The 11,125-nt window shown below is 50.2% G+C and overlaps 1 long non-coding RNA gene across 1 annotated transcript; it reads left to right on the top strand.

Annotated features, from left to right (window-relative positions):
• The first annotated feature begins 4,777 nt into the window (after positions 1-4,777).
• LOC309603907 lies at positions 4,778-5,629 on the top strand. Its single transcript, XR_014230810.1, has 4 exons — positions 4,778-4,863; positions 5,155-5,211; positions 5,288-5,350; positions 5,452-5,629. It is a non-coding gene; the product is annotated as an uncharacterized lncRNA (long non-coding RNA).
• Positions 5,630-11,125: the final 5,496 nt, after the last annotated feature.

The following is an 11,125-nucleotide window of genomic DNA, read 5'->3' on the forward strand; positions in this document are numbered from 1 at the left end:
ACTTCTGAGGATTCTTTGGTGTCTCAGGCCCCCTCGGGACTTCTCAGCTTCTGTTGCCGAGCTCTCGCAAGACACCCCCTACGCCCTAGAGCCCCGTTTTAGCTCAGCAGGGTGCTTTGTGCATCTCTTTTCCCCTCCGAGCCCTTCCCGAGTCCACCTCCGTTACCCCAGTCAGTCCTTTGGTCCTCTCACCCGTTTGGCATGCCTCCATTCGGTCCCCGAGGACATCCGTCCTTCGTTCGACTCCCTTTAGAGTTCATTGCATCCTCAAGACTTCTTTGGTTTCTCTGGCCCCCTCAGGGCCTTTCCGATCCCTGCGACTATGTCTCTCGTTATGTTGAACCTTTTCTAAAGCCATCTTTGTGCTCCGCAGCACTCCCTTTGGTTTTTCTTCTCACAGTACGTTTCTATTTGGTGGCTGGTACCCAAAGACATCTGCTGTCGGTTCTGATCTCTTCTTGAGTTTTTCAGAGAAGGCAATAGTCTTTCCTCTCTTTTTATCGACAGATTTCCCATGGGTTTTTTTGTCGTGTTTTGCAATTTATATTTGTTCTAGCTTCTTAGGCGTTCATTCAGCTGCCTCGTATAGCCTCTGAGATGTTTTTTGTATTTCTATGGGGTTTTTGTGTTTTTCATTTCTTAAGACTCATCTAGTCTTATTAAAGGAGTCTGTCAGAGGGACTGTTGAGGTGACTGAACCGTTCGTCATTTATAGTAAATAACTTATTTTGCGAGCAGAGGAGTTTTGGAGAAAGGATTTTTATGGGATCTAATTACAGTTTGTCATTCAGTTCTATCCAGAACGTACTTCTGGTGGAAGTTAAGTAGTGCACATGGTCTCACTAGTAATGAAGCCTAACCCCAAAGCATCGTGTTTTTTTCATGGGAAAGTAAAGCGTGTCATTTTTGTTAATAACATCGCTAATGAGTTTAACAGGCTTCTTTCTTACATGGCTTAGTAGAATGTCTATCTCATTCGATCTGCACCCCAGAAAAAATACATTTAATTTCTTACCTGGTCACGTTGCTAATGCAATAGATGCTGTTGCTGTAAAAGACCAGATCTTCTCATTTCTAGTAATGGTCACTTTCCCTGTTTAAGTCCTTTGTACATTGCAAACCTAAAGAATAGGAGAAACCTCCCTGCTGCTCCTCCTGCAGCCTTTATGCCATCTGGTGGTTTGTCCCTCCCCTTTCCCAGGTGAATGTGGGAAAGGTGGTGGGCGGGGCCAGGGTATATGAGCCGCAGCCTCGCCTTAGGGAGCTCATTCTGCTTCTGGGTTTCATCAGTGTTAGTGTTCTGCTGTTTCTTCAGTCAATTGCAGGTTCTGACTTGCTTTTGCTATTTGAGTAGGTGTGTTTTGATACTGAGAGAAATAGAAGTGTTTGTTTGAGGTAAGGGCTTTGGGATTAGTTGAGGTTCAACAGTATATATAGTAAAAAATGCACTTGTGTGCAGATTTTTCCTTTTTTTTTTTTTTTTTTTTTTGATTCTTAGTATTGTATTGGGTGTTTAGGAGCAGCAAGATGGATTAATAGTCTGAACTTGGATTTTCTTTTTTTATTTTAAGTGTGCTGTATATTTTTGGAATTTCTGGTTCTATTGAAGATAGAATCTTGTTTTCTTCACTAGTTTTGCCATGCAAGTTCTTGATACCCTTTCTTAATAGGGTTGATGGTGAGATGATGTAGCAGGGGTTAAGGTGGGCATCTTATATCCATCTGTATATGGAGTTTTAACATTTTTCAAGAAAGCAGCAGGGACATAAGGCATAGTGTTTTTCAGGGTATGGAACGGTCCATGATTTTTCTTAATTGCTGACAGAGTAACACGTTGTTCCTAGAACCTTTGTGGATTGTAGTAGGCCCCTCATAGATCATAAGCACGAGGATTTCACTTATTTTGTGAGTTTGTAGCAGAGCCTGGAGTCTACAGGAAGATAAAAGGTAAGGGGAGCTCACAGAACTTAGGGCACGGCTTGGAAGAGCCGCTCCAGAGGAGCGGCTGATATGGGAGGTTCAGGGGTGCAAATAGAGGGCAGGAGCTGTCGGGAATGAGTGGCTTTTGCTTCCTGCGGGTTCAGGAGAAGAGAAGGGGTTTCTCCAAGTTTTGGGACCAGGGGACGGTTTGGTAAGGGAGGTAGTTTCACGATGTTTTTTCAGATGGGTTGTGCAGTTTAATTTGTTTTTTGATCAGGTCTGTTCTGGTTTTGTCTCTCCACAGCTGACGGGAGATAGGAGGAAGTCATGAGAGACGCAGCGTAAGCCGTCTGGGCTTCCACTTAGGAACATGCTTTCTGAGATGAGACTTGTCTGATGTTTGGCCCTGCATTGGGTACATTAAGGTACATAAAAACATACCCTCCGGAACTCTCAGGTCTCTGCTTCTCTGTGCCTCTTACTTCATTCCGGAGTTAATTTTTGTGTCCGTCCTTTCTCTGTCCATTGGGATGTCACAGAAATTGTTACCTAGAGGAATTGACTAGGCACTTATTTCCAGTGCAGGCTTGCGTCACTGTCTTCCCTTGTATTTCTTGGAGAAGAGGATGTGTATTTGTGCTCTTAAAAATCTCCAGGGAAGGGTGTGTCTTATCACAGTCCTGGGCACGCAAGCTTTTTCTATTTTTCTCTTTTTGTCTTCTTCCTTAAGGGTCCAATGAGGCTTGCTCTAGTGTTGGTCATGACAGCGATGTTCTTGTTTATAGTGTTTTTAGCACCAGTTTCTGTAGCTGTAAGGTGTCCATTTTAGGTTTTTGAGTCACTGTGTCACACTGTTGCAGTTTTTCCATCGGCGGACTGTTGTCGTAATTCCCGACGGGGCTTTGTAGGTAATCGGGCTCAAGGGTCTCGAGACGCTTTTGTGGCAAACCTCTCGTCCTTACGGCTTCATCCATCGGGCAGTCTCGGTTGCTGTGTGGTGCAATGTTCAGGTTTTTTTGAGGTTCCCGGGTTTTCCTTATTTTCTGGGTTCTGGTTAGAAATTTTTTACGGATTTCTGTTTATTCCTGCAGGTAAGGTCAGGTTGTCTTCTGACATCCAGGTCCCTGTGGCTCTCTTTCCTCTCTTTTTTTTTTTTTTGTTTGTTTTTTCTTTTGTAGTTATCCTCACCAGCACTTTCCCACAATGAGAGCAGCAGAGAGGGGAGCGGAGCGGAGCTCTGGGGGCATCTGGGGAGGTAACGTCAGGATTCCTCCTGTCTTTGCAGGTCTGGCCCTGAGGAAGTCCGGTATGCGGGTCAATAGCGTGAGTATATATTATGTGGGTGCGCTCGTCGCTTTCAGAGTGCATCAGAGGGTAAGCATTTTAAGTTTGGTGTCATGTTGTTCTGTGTATTTGTTGAAGATGTGAGTCTCGTGTGGGAGGAAGCCAGCTATCTGACGGGTTTTGGGTTAAGGTGGGGTACATGTGTTTTTAGCTTGTGTCTTACTTGCCAGGTGTTTTGAACTAATCGTATCTGAATTTCCCAGGGAGTCAGGAATGGGTTTGGGGCACCCCGATGGCGAGTGCTGTTGCCGCAAGGCAATGCAGGGTCATAGCAGAGTTTTTTCCATTTGTGGGGCTGGGCTCAGCCATCTCCTGCACAGACTCCTGTTGTGTAGCGGTCAGGGATGGTAGCTTTCCTTTGATTTCTCGAAGAACGAGAGGAGGATGGAGCGTGTTGTAGGAGCATAATCATTTTCTGTTCCTTTGGCAGTAGAGGCATTGGAGGGCCAGGCCGTGCTTGAGGAACAGCAGCAGGCTATCGGTGTTGAGTGTCAGCAGAGGAAGGAAGCTTCTTTAAGAGGCTGAGGTGATTAAGTAGAGTCCTTGTTTGATCGGTTTGATTTTCATCACGGGGGTGGGGAGGGGCCGGGACATGGGAAACACGGTCCCAGATGGGGGACCCGTCTGTTACGTGGCAGGCCGTGAGAAATATTACGGACACCACTGGACGGGCGTTAGAACCCAGTGCTTGGGTCCGGCTGACCCGGCAGAACCATCCTGCCATCTGAAGTAACGCATGCTTCTGTACGGAGATCTGAATAGCTCGCTGCGCATCACCTTTGGCTTTTCCTCGTTGAGCTCATATTTTGGTAAGAAGCATCGCTCACGAAGCATTTGGGTCTGAGGGGCCTCTGTGATATTTTTGGCACCTGTCTCCATGAGATTCTGTGATCATCATTATGTTCAGCATCTGTCTGCTGTCAGGTCTCCTGTCACTACTATGCAGTTTCAGCTTAAGGCTTTTTAGCGCAGCGTTATCTAGTAGTAGCATTGCGTACGCAAGCAGCTTCTGGCAGCCCAGCGTACTGTCCCATACGTGTCGGCACTCTTATGCAAGCATGCCGTCTACCGAGGGGTTCTCCATCCTTCAGTTCATGGAGTCCTCTAGGAGTTATTTATCCATGAAGGAAGAGTATGTCTTTACACCAGCCACGGTCATTTGCTACTTGTAGCTCTTTTGGTGTTTGGCCTGTCATCGGTCTTTGCCTATATTTGGGTTATCTGGCAGTAAGCGTAATTTTTGCGTGTCGGTGGGTGGTTTGACTTAATCTTGCACTTTAAGTAACAGGTCTGGGCTAAGCAGCACAGTCAAGTGAGGAGCGACAGCAAAGGTGAGCAGACGGTGCTGTGGACCGCGATGGAGGTTGAGGTCAATCGTTTTGGGATTTGTGCTTTTGGGCTCTCTGTGTTGCCTGAGTACGTAAGTCGGTCCAAGGGATTTGCACGGTGGGCTCTCTCTTTAGAGAAGCAGTATATAACATCTGCGTGTGTCTCCACAATTTCCCAAGGTGGAGCTGGCATCGAAGGTTACGGTTCCCGAGTCATTGGAGACGGACCGACTATATGAGCAGGCACCTGACACGGACGCTGGCCCCGGAGGTGTGGCACAGAAGGCGGGCAGAGCCGTGTTAGGAGGCTGGGGGAAAGGATGAGTCTGGCACATGGCTATTGGGGTAGGGGAAAGAAGAGGTTAGTGTCTACTTCTTATGGGTGTTACTGTCTGTCTTGGTTTTTTTTAACTCACTGATGGAGCTGCATCAGCCTGGCAGGTCAGAGCATAAAGCATGAATCGACAAGGTTAGCAGAGCAAAGAAGTCAGAATGGGGAAGGTTCACTGTTTGCTAGGGTATTTGTCGGCACCCGGTCGACTTTGTTTTATTGTTGCTGCAGATGCACAGTAGGGAGCTGGACACCGAAGGGACGAGGCGAGCAGAGCCTTGTGAGAAGGTAGGTTGGCATGCAGCAACAGAGGGAACGTGCTCCTGTCGGTGCCCATGTGACTAGCTAGCGCTCTGTTTTGAAGGTGTAAAGCGACCCGCAAAACTACATGCAAAGCAGAAGGTCTGGCCCAAGATCATCAGGCAAGGTGGGTGATGAACATCAACTGTAGCAGCAGTTTCTTTTGAGGTGTAGAATTGTTTGAGCAGGTGACTGCTTCCAGACACAACGGCTGTTTTGTATTTCTAGTTTTCTAGGTGCCATGGGCGATGCTGGCCAATGGCGTTAGACTAGAAGCGAGCGGAACGCCAAAGTGCTTCTGAGGCAGGCATCGTTGCGGAAGAGGTCAGCGTTGACTGGCATGACGCTGAGCCATGGCATTCTGTGTTTCCAGATGATGAAGAGGATCTGGGTGATTGCAGCAACATCCTAGGTAGCCTATGTGGTCTGTTTTAAAAGATGGTTTCTGACCCCCAGCCCTCTGAAAGGCAAGTTGAGGGCTGAAGCTATTTTTGTGCAGGTGATCGGCTGGGTAGGGGAAGCGCAGGTGGGGCGGGCAGGGGTTATAAAATCAGCGTAGTGGAGAAGGCGGTTTTAGATTACACACGTACGGGCAGAGAGGGCACGGGGTTCTTCCTGTAAAACACTACTGTCTACCGGGCAGGGCAGGTCCAGCCTGTGTCTGTGTTACTGTGTATTCTTTGTAGTCTGTCTTGTGTCTCATAGCATACCTTACTTATGTCTCAACGTCTCTATTCTTCTCCGTGTCTGGTGGGCACATTGCAATACCCACGGTCTCATAAGCCTTAGCTCATTGGCATAATGATAACTGAGTCCTTCCTTTCTTGAATTGAAGTTTATCACATGGATCTGTCATGTGCATCTTGCGTATCAGGAGTTTACGGATGGTAATTTATTGCGATGGCGATTAAGACGGCATCAGCATCGCCGCTCAAGAGCGGTCTGTTTTCCCAGAGTCATTTTCTGGGACTCGTCCCTGCATCCTGACATTCTTAGGTCTTTAAGCCTGGCTTCTCACGCCTCTGTCATCCCAGTTACAGACAGATCTTTTTTATTTATCTTGATCACTGGCGATGGTGTTTGACTTTTGTGGGGCTGCCGTAGGTTCTTCCTCATGGCCCCATCGATCTTATAGCCTGTTGGCATATCTGGGCCAGGACTTTTTTTTTTTTTTTTTTGTCAAGAGTTTTCTCAGACCTCCGGGTCACGTCATCCGCAGTATTTGTGCACAGTGTCCGTCCGCGTGCGTAGGCGTCCGGGTTCAAGCAGCTTCGCCTGGGGGCATAGCGATGGTAGAGTCAGGGGAAGATTAGCACGAAGAGCAATGGTTAATGTTCACATGCGTAGATTGTTTTGGCAAAGACGGTACAGCCTATTTCTGAGCGAGCGGCCATTGGCAGCAGGCGAGGATGAGAATTCCTGTAGCATTTGGCGGGTGCCAAGGGGATGACCGGAGCTGTCTGGGAGACTCGGCTCGAATGCTAGAGTGCTGCTAGTTGAGCAAATGGAATCTCAAAGGTGTTAAGGCTCGTATATGTAGGGCTTAATACTTGAGTTACGTATTCTTTTAATGGCAGGGTGTACTTGGGCTCTAGATGGTATTGCTGTACGAGAACTAGACTACTGGAATTGGTTAAGCTATCGCTCTGCATCTGGGTGACTTGTTTGATATTATTGTTATCGCAGATGCAGAAGGACGAGCCGTGCAGGGCGACAGCGAGGTGAGCGCCGTAAGTAGGCGGGTCAGCGTGTGGCGTTAGAGGGAACATGTGACCGGTAGCTATATGACAACGTTGCGGTTTGTGTTTCTTTGTTTGAAGGTGTGAGGCCACATGGGATCTGGGCACCGAAGTTGACTCGGGCACGGTGAGCAACGACTAGCGGGCTGATGTAGCAGTTACTTTTCGGGTGTCTTATTGTGGGTGAAGCTATAAATGTGCCTTGTGGTTAGGGTTTTACAGGCAGTACCCACACCTCGAAGTGGCAGCCTGAAAACAGCAGAGGCAGTGGTGGAAACTGGCCAAGGTAAAGGAGTGGGAGATCAGAATCGGTGTGGGCAGGCTCTTGTTTTGGGTAGTATCTCAGCATGTGTTATTTGCTTTGATATTTTTTTTTTTGCAGATGATGCATTTAGTATCACAGGAACGAAGCAGCACTTTGAGCGGTCTGAGAAGGCGAGGCGGTTGCGGGCCTGTTTGTGCCCAAGAGTGAAGTATCCTGCTGCAACTCGGCGAAGCTTTTCTCTTTAGTTTGGCAGGTTCCGTGAAGGCTGCCTTTAGAATCAGATGAGCATTTGAGGCAAGCCGGGTGGTGGGGAGGAGGAGCACGGGACCGGTGATTTTTCACAAGCACAATGGTAATTTTGTGTGTCTGAGCATCTTAGTGCCACAAGGAGTGACAGCCGCAGCCTTTGTCTCTGGAATCGGCACGGAGCGGGCGAGCGAAATGCCACGGCGCTTCTGAGGATGAAGGTGGTGTGGAAGAGGTCGGCGTCTGCTGCCGGGGTGCTTACTGCTGGCGGTGTGGGAATTTTTTGCAGATGATGAAGAGGAACCTGGGGACTGTGGGGAAAATATCAGCTAGCTGATGTGTATTTCGTCAAGGATGGATTCAGACTCCTGGCCGTTTGCCAGCTGAGTTGAGGGGCTGGCACTTGGAAGGGGGCAAGGAGACAAGGTTGGCCATTGCAGGAAGGGGTTTTAAAGGTAGCACAGGGGAGAGGTCTGTCCGGGAAAAGTGCCCTCTGGGCAGGTCAAGGGAGCAGGTTAGTCTTCAGCACGATGCCAGCGTGTGCCGGGCAGGGCAGTTCCAGGCTGTGTCTGTTGTTGTGTAGTTTGTGCGGTGTGCCTCTTGTGTCTTATACCTTAGTTGGGTCTTGATGTTGTCTTTCCGCCCAAGGAGGGCGGCACGTGCCTCTGGCACCGTCCCTAGCGTCTCGAACGTCTGTACTCATCGGCGTAGTGCCGATCGGGTGCTGCTTCTCTGGTGTTAAAAGCGTATGGCGTGGATTGGTCTGGTGTTTCAAGGTTTCCGATGGTCCTCTTTTGCAGCATCATTTCTGGCTGCGTGAGCAGCTCTGGTGTCTTGCTGTCCGTTTTTGCAGACTGGGGTTTCTTCCCTGCATCCTTATTTTCTTAGGTCTTGAAGCCGGGCTCGTTGCGCCTACATCCTCTCAGTTTTGAGAGTAACTTTGTGTTATGGGTTGTGACGTTCCACTCCTTTACTGGGACTGCTGTAGAGGCTCCTCACATCGCCGTCACGATCCCGCAGGTGGTGTTGCTCGATGGTGTCTTCGTTCCGGATGTAGTTCTTCTTGCCGAGAGTTCTCTCTCATCTTTGAGGGATGTTGTTTGTAGCGTGCTGTGGAGCGTCGGTGTGCGCGCGTGTGTGTTTGGCACGGAGCTGCTCTGCCCGGGGGCTGTAGAGTGAGGGGGTTGGTGGAATAGCGATAAGTGTCTGTGGCTAATGTGTTGCTGTGCCTAGATCGTTGAGGCAAAGGCTGTACGGTCATCTTGGACTGAGTAGCTGACGTATTAGAGGGAAGATGTGAGTGGTGGCTATCTGACTACATTATGGTGTTTCTAACTTGTTTTTTTTGTTTAACGTGAAGGTTCCAAGCAAGGAACGATGTGGGATATGGGCCCTGGAGCTGACACAGGCAAGGTGCCTGGGGATTGGTAGGCTGAAGTACAGGTTATTTTTCAGGTGCTGTGTGGCTGGTCCTGTTATAAGCAAACCCCGTTATTTGTGTCTTACAGGTGGTGTGCAAGCCTGAGAGAGGCAAGCCGAAGTGACAGAGGTGGGGCGGGTGAGCTGTCAAGGTAAAGGAGGGGGAGATGGGCATTGGTTCGGGCAGACTGTGTTTCGGGCGGTATCTCATATGTGCCTTTTTGCTTGGGTTTCTGTAGGTGCTATTTAGACAGTTAATGCCGCATGCTGATGAGTGGTCCCGGAAGGTGAGGCGGTAGCGGGCTGGATTGGGGTCTCATAGCCAAGTATTGTATGGCCACCGAGTTGCAGGCTCTGTGGAGGCTGCCTTTGGAGCCGGAGGAGGGCTTGAGGTGAGCTGGGTAGTAGGGAGCGTGGGGCGGGTGACGTCTTGCAAGCGCAAAGGTAATACTGTGTCTCTTGGTATCCTAGTTGCTGGGAGCGACGAGAGCTGCGGTGTCCAGCTCTGGAACTGGTGATGAGCAGGTGAGCGGCATGGCATAGCGGGTTTGAGGCAGCGCTTGTTGTGCGAAAGGTCTGTGGTGACGAGTGTTATGCTGATGGATGGGTTTGGTGGGTTTGGTTTTGCAGATGGTGGAGAGGAACCTGGCGACACAGGAGTAGTCCAGCGGGCCGAGCGTGGTGTGCCTTGTCCGGGATGGATTCGGAGTCGCGGCCGTCTGCAAGCTAAGTTGAGGCTCTGGTGCCGGAGAGGGGTCGAGGGAGGGAGGGTGCGAGGTTGGCCATTGTAGGAAGGGGGTTTTAAGTGTAGTGCAGGTTAGAGGGATGTCCGGGAACAGCGCTGTCCGGGCAGGTCAAGGGAGCGGGTTAGTCTTCAGCACGATGCCAGGGTGTGCCGGGCAGGGCGGTTCCAGGCTGATTCTGTTGTTGGGTAGCTTATGTGGTTTGTCTTCTGTGTCGTAGTAGTTTGTCGGGTCTCCCTGTTGCCTTTGCGCCCATGGAGGGCGGCACGCGCCTCAGGTTTTGCGAGTCGGGCATCATCCCTAGCGTCTGGAACGCTTGCGCTCGTCGGCGTAGCGCCAATAGGGCGCTTTTTTCTGGCGTTACAAGCGTGCGGCGTGGATCGGTCTGGCGTCTCGGAGGTTTCCGGGAGGTCCTTTTTTGCGGCGTCATTCTCGGGTGCGTCAGCGGCTCTGGTCTCTTGCCATCCATTTTTGCGGTCTGGGCTTTCTTGCCTGCGTCCTTACATTGTTAGGTCTTGAAGGCAGGCTTGTTGTGCCTACGTCCAATCAGTTTTGAGAGTAACTTCTTTGTCAGGGGCTGACACGTTTCACTCTTCTTCTGGGGTTCTGTAGAACCTCATCCCATCGCCGTCACGGTCTCGCAGGTCTTCTTGCCGGACAACGTCTTTGTCCTGGTTTAGTAGTTCTTCTTGCCGAGAGCTCGCTCTCCTCTTTGAGGCACGCTGTTTGTGGCGTGCTGTGGAGCGTCGGGGTGTGCGTGTGGCCTGGAGCCGCCCTGCCCGGGGGGGGGGGGGTGTGAAGAGTCGGGGCTAGGTGGAATAGCGCAAAGAGTCTGTGGTTAATGCGTTGTTATGCCTAGACCTTTGTGGCTGAGGTTGTACAGCCATGTTGGATGGAGTAGCTGAGGGGTTAGAGGGAAGATGTGACTGGTGGTTCTTTGACTACTTTATGGTGTTTCTGAGACGTGTTTCTTTTTTTTTTTTTTTTTTTTTTATGTGAAGGTTCCAAGCGATCAGCAACGTGAGCTCTGGGCCCCGGAGCTGACTTGGGCGAGGTGAGCGGGGATCGGTGGGCTGAAGGAGCGGTTATTTTTCAGGAGGTGCGTGTGGCCGGTCGAGTTCTAAGCAGCCCCTGTTGTTTGGGTCTTACAGGTGGTGCGTCGGCTTCAAAGTGCCAACCCAAATTGACGGAGGACAGGCAGGCAAGTTGGTCAAGGTTAAGGAGGGGGAGAAGGGGATCGGTGTGGGCAGGCTGTGGTTTTGCGCAGTATTTCAGCGTGTGCCTTTTTGATTGTGCTTTTGCAGGTGCTGTTTGGAGGGATATCACCGCCCGCTGACAAGCGTTCCCGGAAGGTGAGGCGGTTGTGGTTTGGGTTGGTGTCTCGTAGGTAGCCAAGTATTGTACGGCCACCGAGTTGCAGTGTTTCTCTCTGCTTTTGCAGGCTCTGTGGGGGCTGCGTTTGGAGCCGGAGGAGGGCTTGAGGTGAGCTG

Source organism: Platalea leucorodia, assembly GCF_965183815.1.
Source record: "Platalea leucorodia genome assembly, contig: HAP1_HAP1_SCAFFOLD_241, whole genome shotgun sequence".
Taxonomy (NCBI): Eukaryota; Metazoa; Chordata; class Aves; order Pelecaniformes; family Threskiornithidae; genus Platalea; species Platalea leucorodia.